Source organism: Miscanthus floridulus, chromosome 17 (assembly GCF_019320115.1).
Source record: "Miscanthus floridulus cultivar M001 chromosome 17, ASM1932011v1, whole genome shotgun sequence".
NCBI lineage: Eukaryota > Viridiplantae > Streptophyta > Magnoliopsida > Poales > Poaceae > Miscanthus > Miscanthus floridulus.
The window spans coordinates 20,085,411-20,095,325 of NC_089596.1; the positions used below are offsets into that span (position 1 = coordinate 20,085,411).

General features: G+C 45.9%; 1 pseudogene; it reads right to left on the bottom strand.

Annotated features, from left to right (window-relative positions):
• Positions 1-5,953: 5,953 nt before the first annotated feature.
• On the bottom strand, positions 5,954-6,796 carry LOC136515366 (F-box/LRR-repeat protein 14-like; annotated as a pseudogene).
• Positions 6,797-9,915: the final 3,119 nt, after the last annotated feature.

Genomic DNA, 9,915 nt, shown 5'->3' on the forward strand with positions numbered 1-9,915 from the left:
TGGCATCATCACCAGTAATGACACCACCAAAAGACAAAGAGGACATGATGCTATACATTACAGCAACCAAGAACGTTGTCAGCACAATAATTGTGGTTGAGAGAGAAGAACCCGGACACGCATACAAAATGCAAAGACCAGTCTATTACATAAGCAAAGTACTAACAGAATCAAAAGTGAGATACCCACACGTGCAAAAACTACTTTATGTAGTGTTGATATCATCAAGAAAGCTGAGACATTATTTCCATGAACACAAGATTACAGTGGTAACCAATTTTTCACTTCAAGACATTCTACGCAACAAAGATGCAACAGGTCGGATATCAAAATGGGCAGTAGAACTCGGTGCTCTCAACCTAGACTTCAAACCAAGAACAACAATCAAATCTTAAGCATTATCCGACTTCATTGCTGAATGGACAGAAATCAGTCAAAAAGAACCCGAACCAATACTTGATCATTGGAAAATGTATTTTGACGGTTCCCTAAAGTTAGGAGGAGCTAGAGCAGTACTATTCATATCACCAGAAGGGAGACAGTTAAAATATGTGCTACAAATACTTTGGCAGGCAACTAACAATGAGGCAGAATACGAAGCATTGATACATGGTCTAAGAGTTGCAAGCTCGCTTGGGATCAAAAGACTACTTGTCTATGGTGATTCAGCTGTAGTAATCAATCAAGTCAACAAGGATTGGGATTGTACAAAAGATAACATGGATGCGTACTGTGCAGAAGTCAGAAAATTGGAGAAAATTTTCCAAGGACTCAAAATCCATCATGTACTAAGAGATTCCAACGTTGCAGCAGATGTGCTAGCCAAATTAGGATCAGATAGAGCAAAAGTACCACCCGGTATATTTGTGGAAGAACTCACAGCCCCATCCATCAAACAACTCGGAAACACAGAAAAAGAGAAGGAGACAACAGATCCAATGGAAATAGATCAAGCAGAAGAACCAGACCAGTCAAGACAAATCATGGTCATACAAAGTGATTGGAGACAAACATACATTGATTTTATCAAAGAGAAGAAACTACCCGAAGACAAAGCAGAAGCAACTCGGGTTGTACGAAGAAGCAAAAACTACGTTCTGGTGGGGGATAAACTATACAAAAGAGCAGCATCATCAGGAGTACTGCTTAAATGTGTTCCGACAGATAAAGGAAAGGAAATCTTGGACGAAATCCACTTAGGATGCTATGGAAATCATGCAGCCTCTAGGACACTAGTCGGCAAAGCATTCAGAACCAGTTTCTATTGGCCAACAGCACTCAAAGATGCAGAAGAGCTCGTCAAAACATGCAAGAATTGCCAAATGTTTGCTAGGCAATCACATGTGCCGGCTCACAACTTAATATGCATACCGCCGGCTTGGCCGTTCTCATGCTGGGGGCTGGATCAAGTCGGACCACTCAAAAAAGCAAAAGGAGGCTTCGAATACATATTTATGGCAATCGACAAATTTACAAAGTGGATTGAATAAAAACCTTTGGTCAAATACAGTGCAGAAAAGGCAGTGGAATTCATACAAGACATCATGCATAGGTTTGGCATGCCCAACAGAATAATCACAGATCTTGGTTCACCATTTACAGCAAGAGAATTCCAATACTGGGCAAGAGATTGTGGGATAGAAATAGACTTTGCATCAGTAGCGCACCCGTAGGCCAATGGACAAGTTGAAAGAGCAAATGGACTCATATTACAAGGTTTAAAACCAAGATTATATGAAGATTTGAAAGATTATGGTGGAAAATGGATCGACGAATTACCAAAAGTAGTATGGGGTCTAAGAACCCAGATCAGCAGAGCAACTGGATACTCACCGTTCTTTCTGGTCTATGGATCAGAGGCAGTACTACCAGCCGACTTAATATGGCTATCTCCAAGAATAGAACAATATGAAGAAGGCGAAGCAGAAGAAACAAGGCGGTTAGAAATTGATTCAATAGAAGAAATAAGAGACAGTGTAATCATACAAAATGCAAGATATCAGCAAGGGTTACGAAGACATTATGACAAAAGTACTCAACCCCGATCACTAAAGCCAGGGGACTCAGTACTACAACTAATCCAGAAGAAAGATGGACGACACAAACTACTCAGTCCATGGGAAGGACCCTTCATCATGAAGACAGCAACAGGACCCGGCACATACGAGTTGACGACTCTAGATGAAATACCTGTAAAGAACACTTGGCATATCAGCCAGCTCAAAAGATTCTATAATTAAGTACAACAGATTGTACTCAAGTTTCAAGAGAAATAAAACAGAGATTATTCAAGAAGAACAGCTTCAAATATGAGCCCTGTCCAACGGACAGAACCAACCCGTAATCAGGTTGGGGAAAAAGGGGCTTCCCTGTTAACAGCCAACCCAGAAATGGTTGCGCTACACGGGCAATCTTGTCACTCAACCATATGGAGATGGTCTGACTAACGGCCAATGGCCAAATAGCTTCTTGGGTAAGGAGACCCAAGCTAGCATTTGTCACTCTACCATAAAGAGATGGTATGACTGACAGCCCTGTCCAACGGACAGAACCAACCCATAATCAGGTTGGGGAAAAAGGGGCAGCCCTGCAAACAGCTCAACCCAGAAATGGTTGTTGCTATACGGGCGCAATCGCTTACCCCAAGAGCTGGTACGATTGCTTACTTACCCTACAAACAGCCAACCTGGAAACGGTTGTGCTATACGGGTCTGGTCGCCTACCCCAAGAGTGGTACGATCGAATACTTCGCCCAAGAAGCGGCACAAGCACTCCAACAACTCGGTCGCCTATCCCAAGAGTGGTACGATCGACTACTTCGCCCAAGAAGCGGCACAAGCACTCCAACAACTCGGTCGCCTACCCCAAGAGTGGTACGATCGACTACTTCACCCAAAAAGTGGCACAAGCACTCCAACAACTCGGTCGCCTACCCCAAGAGTGGTACGATCGACTACTTCGCCCAAGAAGCGGCACAAGCACTCCAACAGCTCGGTCGCCTACCCCAAGAGTGGTACGATCGACTACTTCGCCCAAGAAGCGGAGAGTGGTACGATCGACTACTTTGCCCAAGAAGTGGCACAAGCACTCCAACAACTCGGTCGCCTACCCCAAGAGTGGTACGATCGACTACTTCGTCCAGAGAGGGACACAAGCACTCCAACAACTCGGTCGCCTACCCCAAGAGTGGCACGATCGACTACGTTGCCCAAGGAGGGGCACAAACACTCCAACAACTCGATCGCCTACCCCAAGAGTGGTACGATCGACTACTTCGCCTAAGAAGCGACACAAGCACTCCAACAACTTGGTCGCCTACCCCAAGAGTGGTACGATCGACTACTTCACCCAAGAAGCGGCACAAGCACTCCAACAGCTCGGTCGCCTACCCCAAGAGTGGTACGATCAACTACTTCCCCCAGAGAGGGACACAAGCACTCCAACAACTCGGTCGCCTACCCCAAGAGCGGCACGATCGACTACGTTGCCCAAGGAGGGGCACAAACACTCCAACAACTCGATCGCCTACCCCAAGAGTGGTACGATCGACTACTTCACCCAAGAAGCGGCACAAGCACTCCAACAACTCGGTCGCCTACCCCAAGAGTGGTACGATCGACTACTTCACCCAAGAAGCGGCACAAGCACTCCAACAGCTCGGTCGCCTACCCCAAGAGTGGTACGATCAACTACTTCGCCCAGAAAGGGACACAAGCACTCCAACAACTCGGTCGCCTACCCTAAGAGCGGCATGATCGACTACGTTGCCCAAGGAGGGGCACAAACACTCCAACAACTCGATCGTCTATCCCAAGAGCGGTACAATCGACTACTTCGACCAAAGAGCGGCACAAACACTCCAAACAACTCGGTCGCCGACCCAAAGAGCGAAACAAGCTATGGCAAAGCAGAAAAAAGCCACAAGGAAAGACAGGGCGAAACTTGTCCATATTATTCAAAGAAATCTAAGAAGAAAAGAAAGACAGGACGAAGCATATTCATAACTACAGAGACTTCAGAACCGGCAACAAAAGGCTCGATGAATCAAAACAGCACTCCGGAAGGGCATTTATAGGCAAAAGAAGCGGTGCACATGGACTAGGAGCACCAACAGAAGAAATCTAACAAAGGACACAATGAAAAGACAGAATTCAATGAAAGAGGACTCTGGCGTGAAAGAACGGCACTCAAGGACAAGCATATCCAAGAGAATATTCCACAAGCAACAATACAACCCGTGAAGACATGCATTGAATTCTCCAACAACCAGAATGACAACAGCAATAAGTAACCGAACAAACAACTCAGAGACGTATGAAGGATCACATACAAAATTACAATGTCAAAGGATTATAGTCGAAAAAGAACTTGGACAGAGAAAAAGTATACATCTCATTGATCGAAGACAAATACAAAGGTTATAGACGGCCAAACAGGACCGGATAAACTCAGACATAAGATAAAGGCAAGATTCTTAAATATTGCAACAAGGAACCCAGTGGCGGCAGCAGCGGCAGCCTAGACGCAGAAGAACAGATAGAGCAGCATGTTTATTACCAAGCAAGCATAAGCCCGGGGGCTGCTCAACCTCACACACCAGCATATCTACGAATGAAGAAAGAATTGAAGAAGAAATTTTCTACTCGAGGAAGAACCACAACCAACAAAGAAGGTATTTATAGCAAACTAGAGGTAAACAAGGCTAAGGATCACAAGAAAGAAAGAGGAAAAGAACAAAAGAGCAAAGCAACAAAGGTGAATAGTACCCAAAAGCAAGATTCCTGACAAAAAGTAAAAGAAGACGCTCACTCATGGCTATACAAGACCCATCCGTGACTAGCAAAAGACAAAGATCAAAGGAGTACAAATCAAGACCCGTCTTCCGACTTCTTTTCAACAGAAAAGAACCCGGAGAAGGCTCGGGGGCTGCAAGTACCTACCACAGAAAAACATATTTTCAAATTTTTTGACCCTCCAGCTTTTTGTACCAAAAAACAAGAGGCTCGGGGGTTACACTCAATGCAAAATTGCACTCGCTGCACTCAAAGGAAAAAGAACCCGGAGGACATCAAGGAAAAGTGCACATCAGCCAAAAGAAGAATCAAAGAAGACCATCTCAAGATTTTACTTCAAGAAGGACCCGGATCAAGACTACAACAACTCGGCCCTTGAAGCTCTATCATGAAATGCTCGGGGGCTTGTTGATGGGGAACCCTACGGGCCCCCCATAGAGCATACTGCAGGGAGGTAGGCCTTGGTAACAAGGCCTATAGCCCAATCGCCAAGAAGAACGCGGAGCAAAGCAACGTGCAAAACCGAAACTCCAACTCAAACTATACAAGGAAAGGTGCCCGAAGCGTAGCTTAGGACTCTGACCTTGTATCCGAATAGGACATAAACAACGCCTCTCAGCGCCTGGACTATAAAGGGCTGGTGAGGGTACCCATTGTAAGAGAAGAAGGCATACCCGATACTCAAAGCAATACAACGTAAACAGGCTAACGCCAAAACTAGACGTAAGGTTATTACTTGACCAAGTCGAGGGCCTGAACCAGTATAAATCGTGAGTCTCTTTGCGTAACCGCCGAATTCTGCTATTCGCCGAAGCCCGAACAACTGTCCTGGGTACCCCCGTGGCAGACTATCGGTGGTAAAACATCGACAAGTCCTTGGTGAGGTGAGCCACTTCTTGCTTGAGTTGCTCATTCTCCATTTCAACCTCTTGTGTGCATGTATCTACAACAACTTTCTCAACACAAACTTGGTTGCACAAGGATAAGTTTAAACATAAATCATTACAAGAAGTAGAGGCATCTTTTTTAGGCATGTCAAAAATTGAACATTTCTTTTTAGTGCCTCGGTGGGGGTAGAACCGATAGCTTCAAGATTAGCAACTTTATTAGTTAGCTCATCACAATGTTTGCACATAGTTTCCATTTTAGCAAGCAAACTTTTATAAGTAGTTGTTGGAGAGTGTAACTATGTCATTGTCATGTACACCATGAACATAATAAAGGCACAAGTTCTTTAATGCCTTGCACTTCCTCAGCAGACAACGAAGTCCTATTTCCTTCTCAGTTGAGACTCTTGCCAATGTCAAATCCTCCAAACTCTCATGGCTGAAATCATATCTATACTGACAGTGCTCCACACATGAAGGATCATGAGGATCAAATATATTGGGCAAGCCTTTGATCTAAAACTCAAACTTCTGAAGTTTCATCCATGCTGGACCAATCTTTATTAGGTCAAACTGGCTGATCTTCTCACAAAAACTCACTACAAGTTCTTCCAATGATCCAACCCTGCCAAGGTACTCCAACCACTTTTCCCTACCTACTACTTAATTGCAGCCAATAAGGTGGAGAGCAGACAGATTCTTGTAGCCAATAGCCACTGAGAGAAGCCCAGACGAAGTTATTGCTGGTAGTGTGTTCAACCTCATAGACTTCAGCTTCTTGAAGCACGCTAAAAGGCCAAGGCCTAAGTCATGAACATTCATGCAGAAGCTTAAGGTAAGATCAGTCAACGAGGGGCAGCAAGATGAAAACACCTAGAGGCCATGATCATCCAACATCATCGCATGGAATTTCGCTTTGCACAAATTGGGGTACCAGAAGCACAGACGAATCAAGGCCATTGCAGGGTAAATGCCACAGCCAAAGTACATGGAATTCCTCAGCTCTCCTTCAACGGCATATAGTCGCTTTGACACGAGAGAAAGAGATTTAAGATCACTTGGACTGGTAAGCCGCTTGACAATCTCTACAAGCAGCGCCTCTGGGAGATCGTCCATCGAGCAATGCAGCTTGGCTAGTCTGGCAATCTCGATTTTTTTAATTTTAACACTTTTTGATAACTAATTTTAAATCTAACACGGATGGTTTTTTTTAAACTAACACTTTTGGCCGTGCCTATTACCTTGGCACGGCCAAATGCATGTGCCGCGCCATGCATGGTGGCGCGGCAGCGGGCTGACGTGGCGACGACCGGATTTGGGGACCGTTGACGTGGCAGGCCCTGCCACGCCACCGACCTTGGCGCGGCAGTGCCGTGCCCTGATCCATGGCGCGCTGGGCCGAATAAATACTGCGTGTGACCCCACCCACCTGCCCGCACCCCTACCCACCCACCCGCCCACCACCAGCCACACGTGCCCCGTCGCCATGCAGCGCCCGCGCCCTCCCGGCCTAGCCTCGCCCGCCTGCCCACGCCACGCCTGCCCACGATTGCCAGCGCGTCAAGGCCGCTCGTTCCTAAGGTACCTCCCTCTCGATTTTATATTTTTTTATTATTATTGATTTAGGATAATTAGTGATTTAGGATAGTTAGTAATTTAGGATAGTTAGGGTTTTATGATTGTTATTGATTTATGATAGTTAGTGATTTAGGATAGTTAGGTTAGTGAATTTGTTTGTGATTTACGTAGGTAGTTTTTAGGTTTGAGGTTGTGTGTTCTAGTATAGTTAGGATTTTGGATTTAGGGATTGATTATGTATTTATTATTTAGTTTATAGTTAGTTATTTAGTTAGGGATTTTGGGTATAGATACTAGTTTACCCTAAATCCAAAAGGGTTTAGGGATTTTAGGGATTGATTATGTATTTATTATCTAGTATAGTGAGGATTTTGGGTTTGGGGATTTAGGATAGTTAGGTTAGTGAATTTGCTTGTGAACTTACTAATGTTAATTTGAATTTTGTTAATTTGAATACTCTAACGCTTTGTTTATCAATTTGTAACAGGATGGCCCCTCCTACGCAGCACCCGTTATACCCCATTCTTGAGGTGGAGTACGACGACCAGCACCGAGCACACATCTTGAGTGACAATGACACAGAGGTGGCCTTGCCTCCTTTGAGGCCCCGCACGCACACCAGGGCGCACCAGTGGGACGAGCATTATGTGCCGTACATACGGTGTGCTGGCTTCCTCGAGCTTGTCCGTGTTGTCAACCACGGTCTTCCGCCCCTTAACCCAGCACTACTTTAGGCCTTCGGTTGGGGGGACTTCTAGTGATAGGGATAGTTGACAACGATCATTGGAGGGAGCTGGTGGCTCAGTTTACTGGCTTTCTTCCACCGGACGACGAGGCTTCCAAGAAAAATAAGTGAGTAATTCAAGCCTATTTAATACTTACATTGCTTTCCTGCAGCCATGGGGTCTCATTTTCTTTGGTCAATTTCAGAAAAAGTTCTGGTGTTTTGTCGTCCTGGATCACAGAGCGCTTTGATTACTTGGACCCATAGGCTGAGGAGGCTCTGCTCAACAGGTTTGCTCGAGTGTGGCTCTGGCACTTTCTTGGTGCTTTCCTCTTCCCAGACGCCTCAAGCAACACCAGCAGCTAGATCTTCCTTGACATACTACACCAACCGTGGGAGAACATAGCGGCGTACAGCTGGGGCAGCGCAGTCCTGGCATGGACGTATCAATAGCTATGCGTTGCCTACCGCCACACCTCAGGACATGCGAACCTTGGGGGTTGCTCCTACCTACTCTAGGTTTGGTGTTGGGAACGATGGCCCGTTGGGAGGCCCCTTAATAATGGTTTACCGGTAAGTACTTCGGTTCACTATATTCTTCGAGGCAGTTACATATGATGAGATTATTAATGGCTAATTCATTATCGTGTTCAATGCAGCGATGGAACGGGCAGGATACACTCCCTATAGCTCTATATATCTGGACGGAAGCAGAGTTAGTTAGAGGGAATGCGTGGTGCAAGTACATGGAGTACATAGACGATCTTGATGTCCTGACACAGCACCAGGTTATGCTCTCTTTACTATCATACATGTGTCTTCTTCGATGTACACTATATCACAACCTAACTCAATTACGAAATTTTAGGTGCATTGGTGTGCTTGGGATTCTCCGGAGCTCCAGGACTATCTCAGTCCTGTCACTAGGGACGAGTCAAACGAGTATCGCTGCGACGTCCCTCTTATTTTCTTCCATGTGGTCGAGATTCACTTGCCCATCCGGGTCTGCAGATAGTTTGGAAGAATGACAGGCTACCCACCACCGCTTTACTCCACCAACCAACAATTGCACGGGTGCGTTATCGATTAATAACAATGCTACAATTCAGAGGTGTGTGGTACAACTAACATCGTTTTGTTGCAGGTATGACCGCAGGAAGAGGTATAAGACCAAGGATTGGCGCGTGACACACAGCGCGCACATCCATTTGTGGTAGAATAGGGTACGACTTCCGGTCCATGCGGGTCCTCCACATGACCAGCACACCTTCGACAAGTACCTGCGGTGGCTTCACCGGTCTACGAGGACACATATCAAGCCCCCGTACACTGAGGAGGCGATTGACGAGGACTCAGAGGAAGATGTCATCGAAGATGTGTACGATGTTACCACTAGGGAGGACACACAGATACAGAGAGCCCCACTTCAAAGATACGTGGTAATATACTTGAATGGTACAATTTGTTATCCTTTTGGTATTAAGTATGTGTATTAAAACTGTCCAACCGCGTTTCTGTACCTAGGTGACATAATTGTCAAGGCTGTCCAACGAAGCAGCGTTCTGGCTTCATGAGTCTAGAGGGCAGGGGCTAGGCGTTCTGGCGGCTTTTGTGGAGGTAAACATAAACTTGTCCGTTCCGAAAATGTTTCTTTAGTGTATATGTGTTTGGCTAATGCACTAACTTTAATGTCTATTTATGCAGACAGTGAAGAAGAACTGCAGGAAGCTAGCTCAGAAGCTGAGCTGCATGGACACTCCTTATGAGGAACCGCCACTCCTGACGCGGTCGGGTGGCACGTCTTCAGCCTCTTTGAGGACACCAGCCGGCTCTTCTCAGCCGATGACAGGTGCTGCTTCTGCGGTGCGTACACCACCACATCATAGCGCTGGGAAGGACCCTGCAACCGAGGACAACGATGATGACGACGACG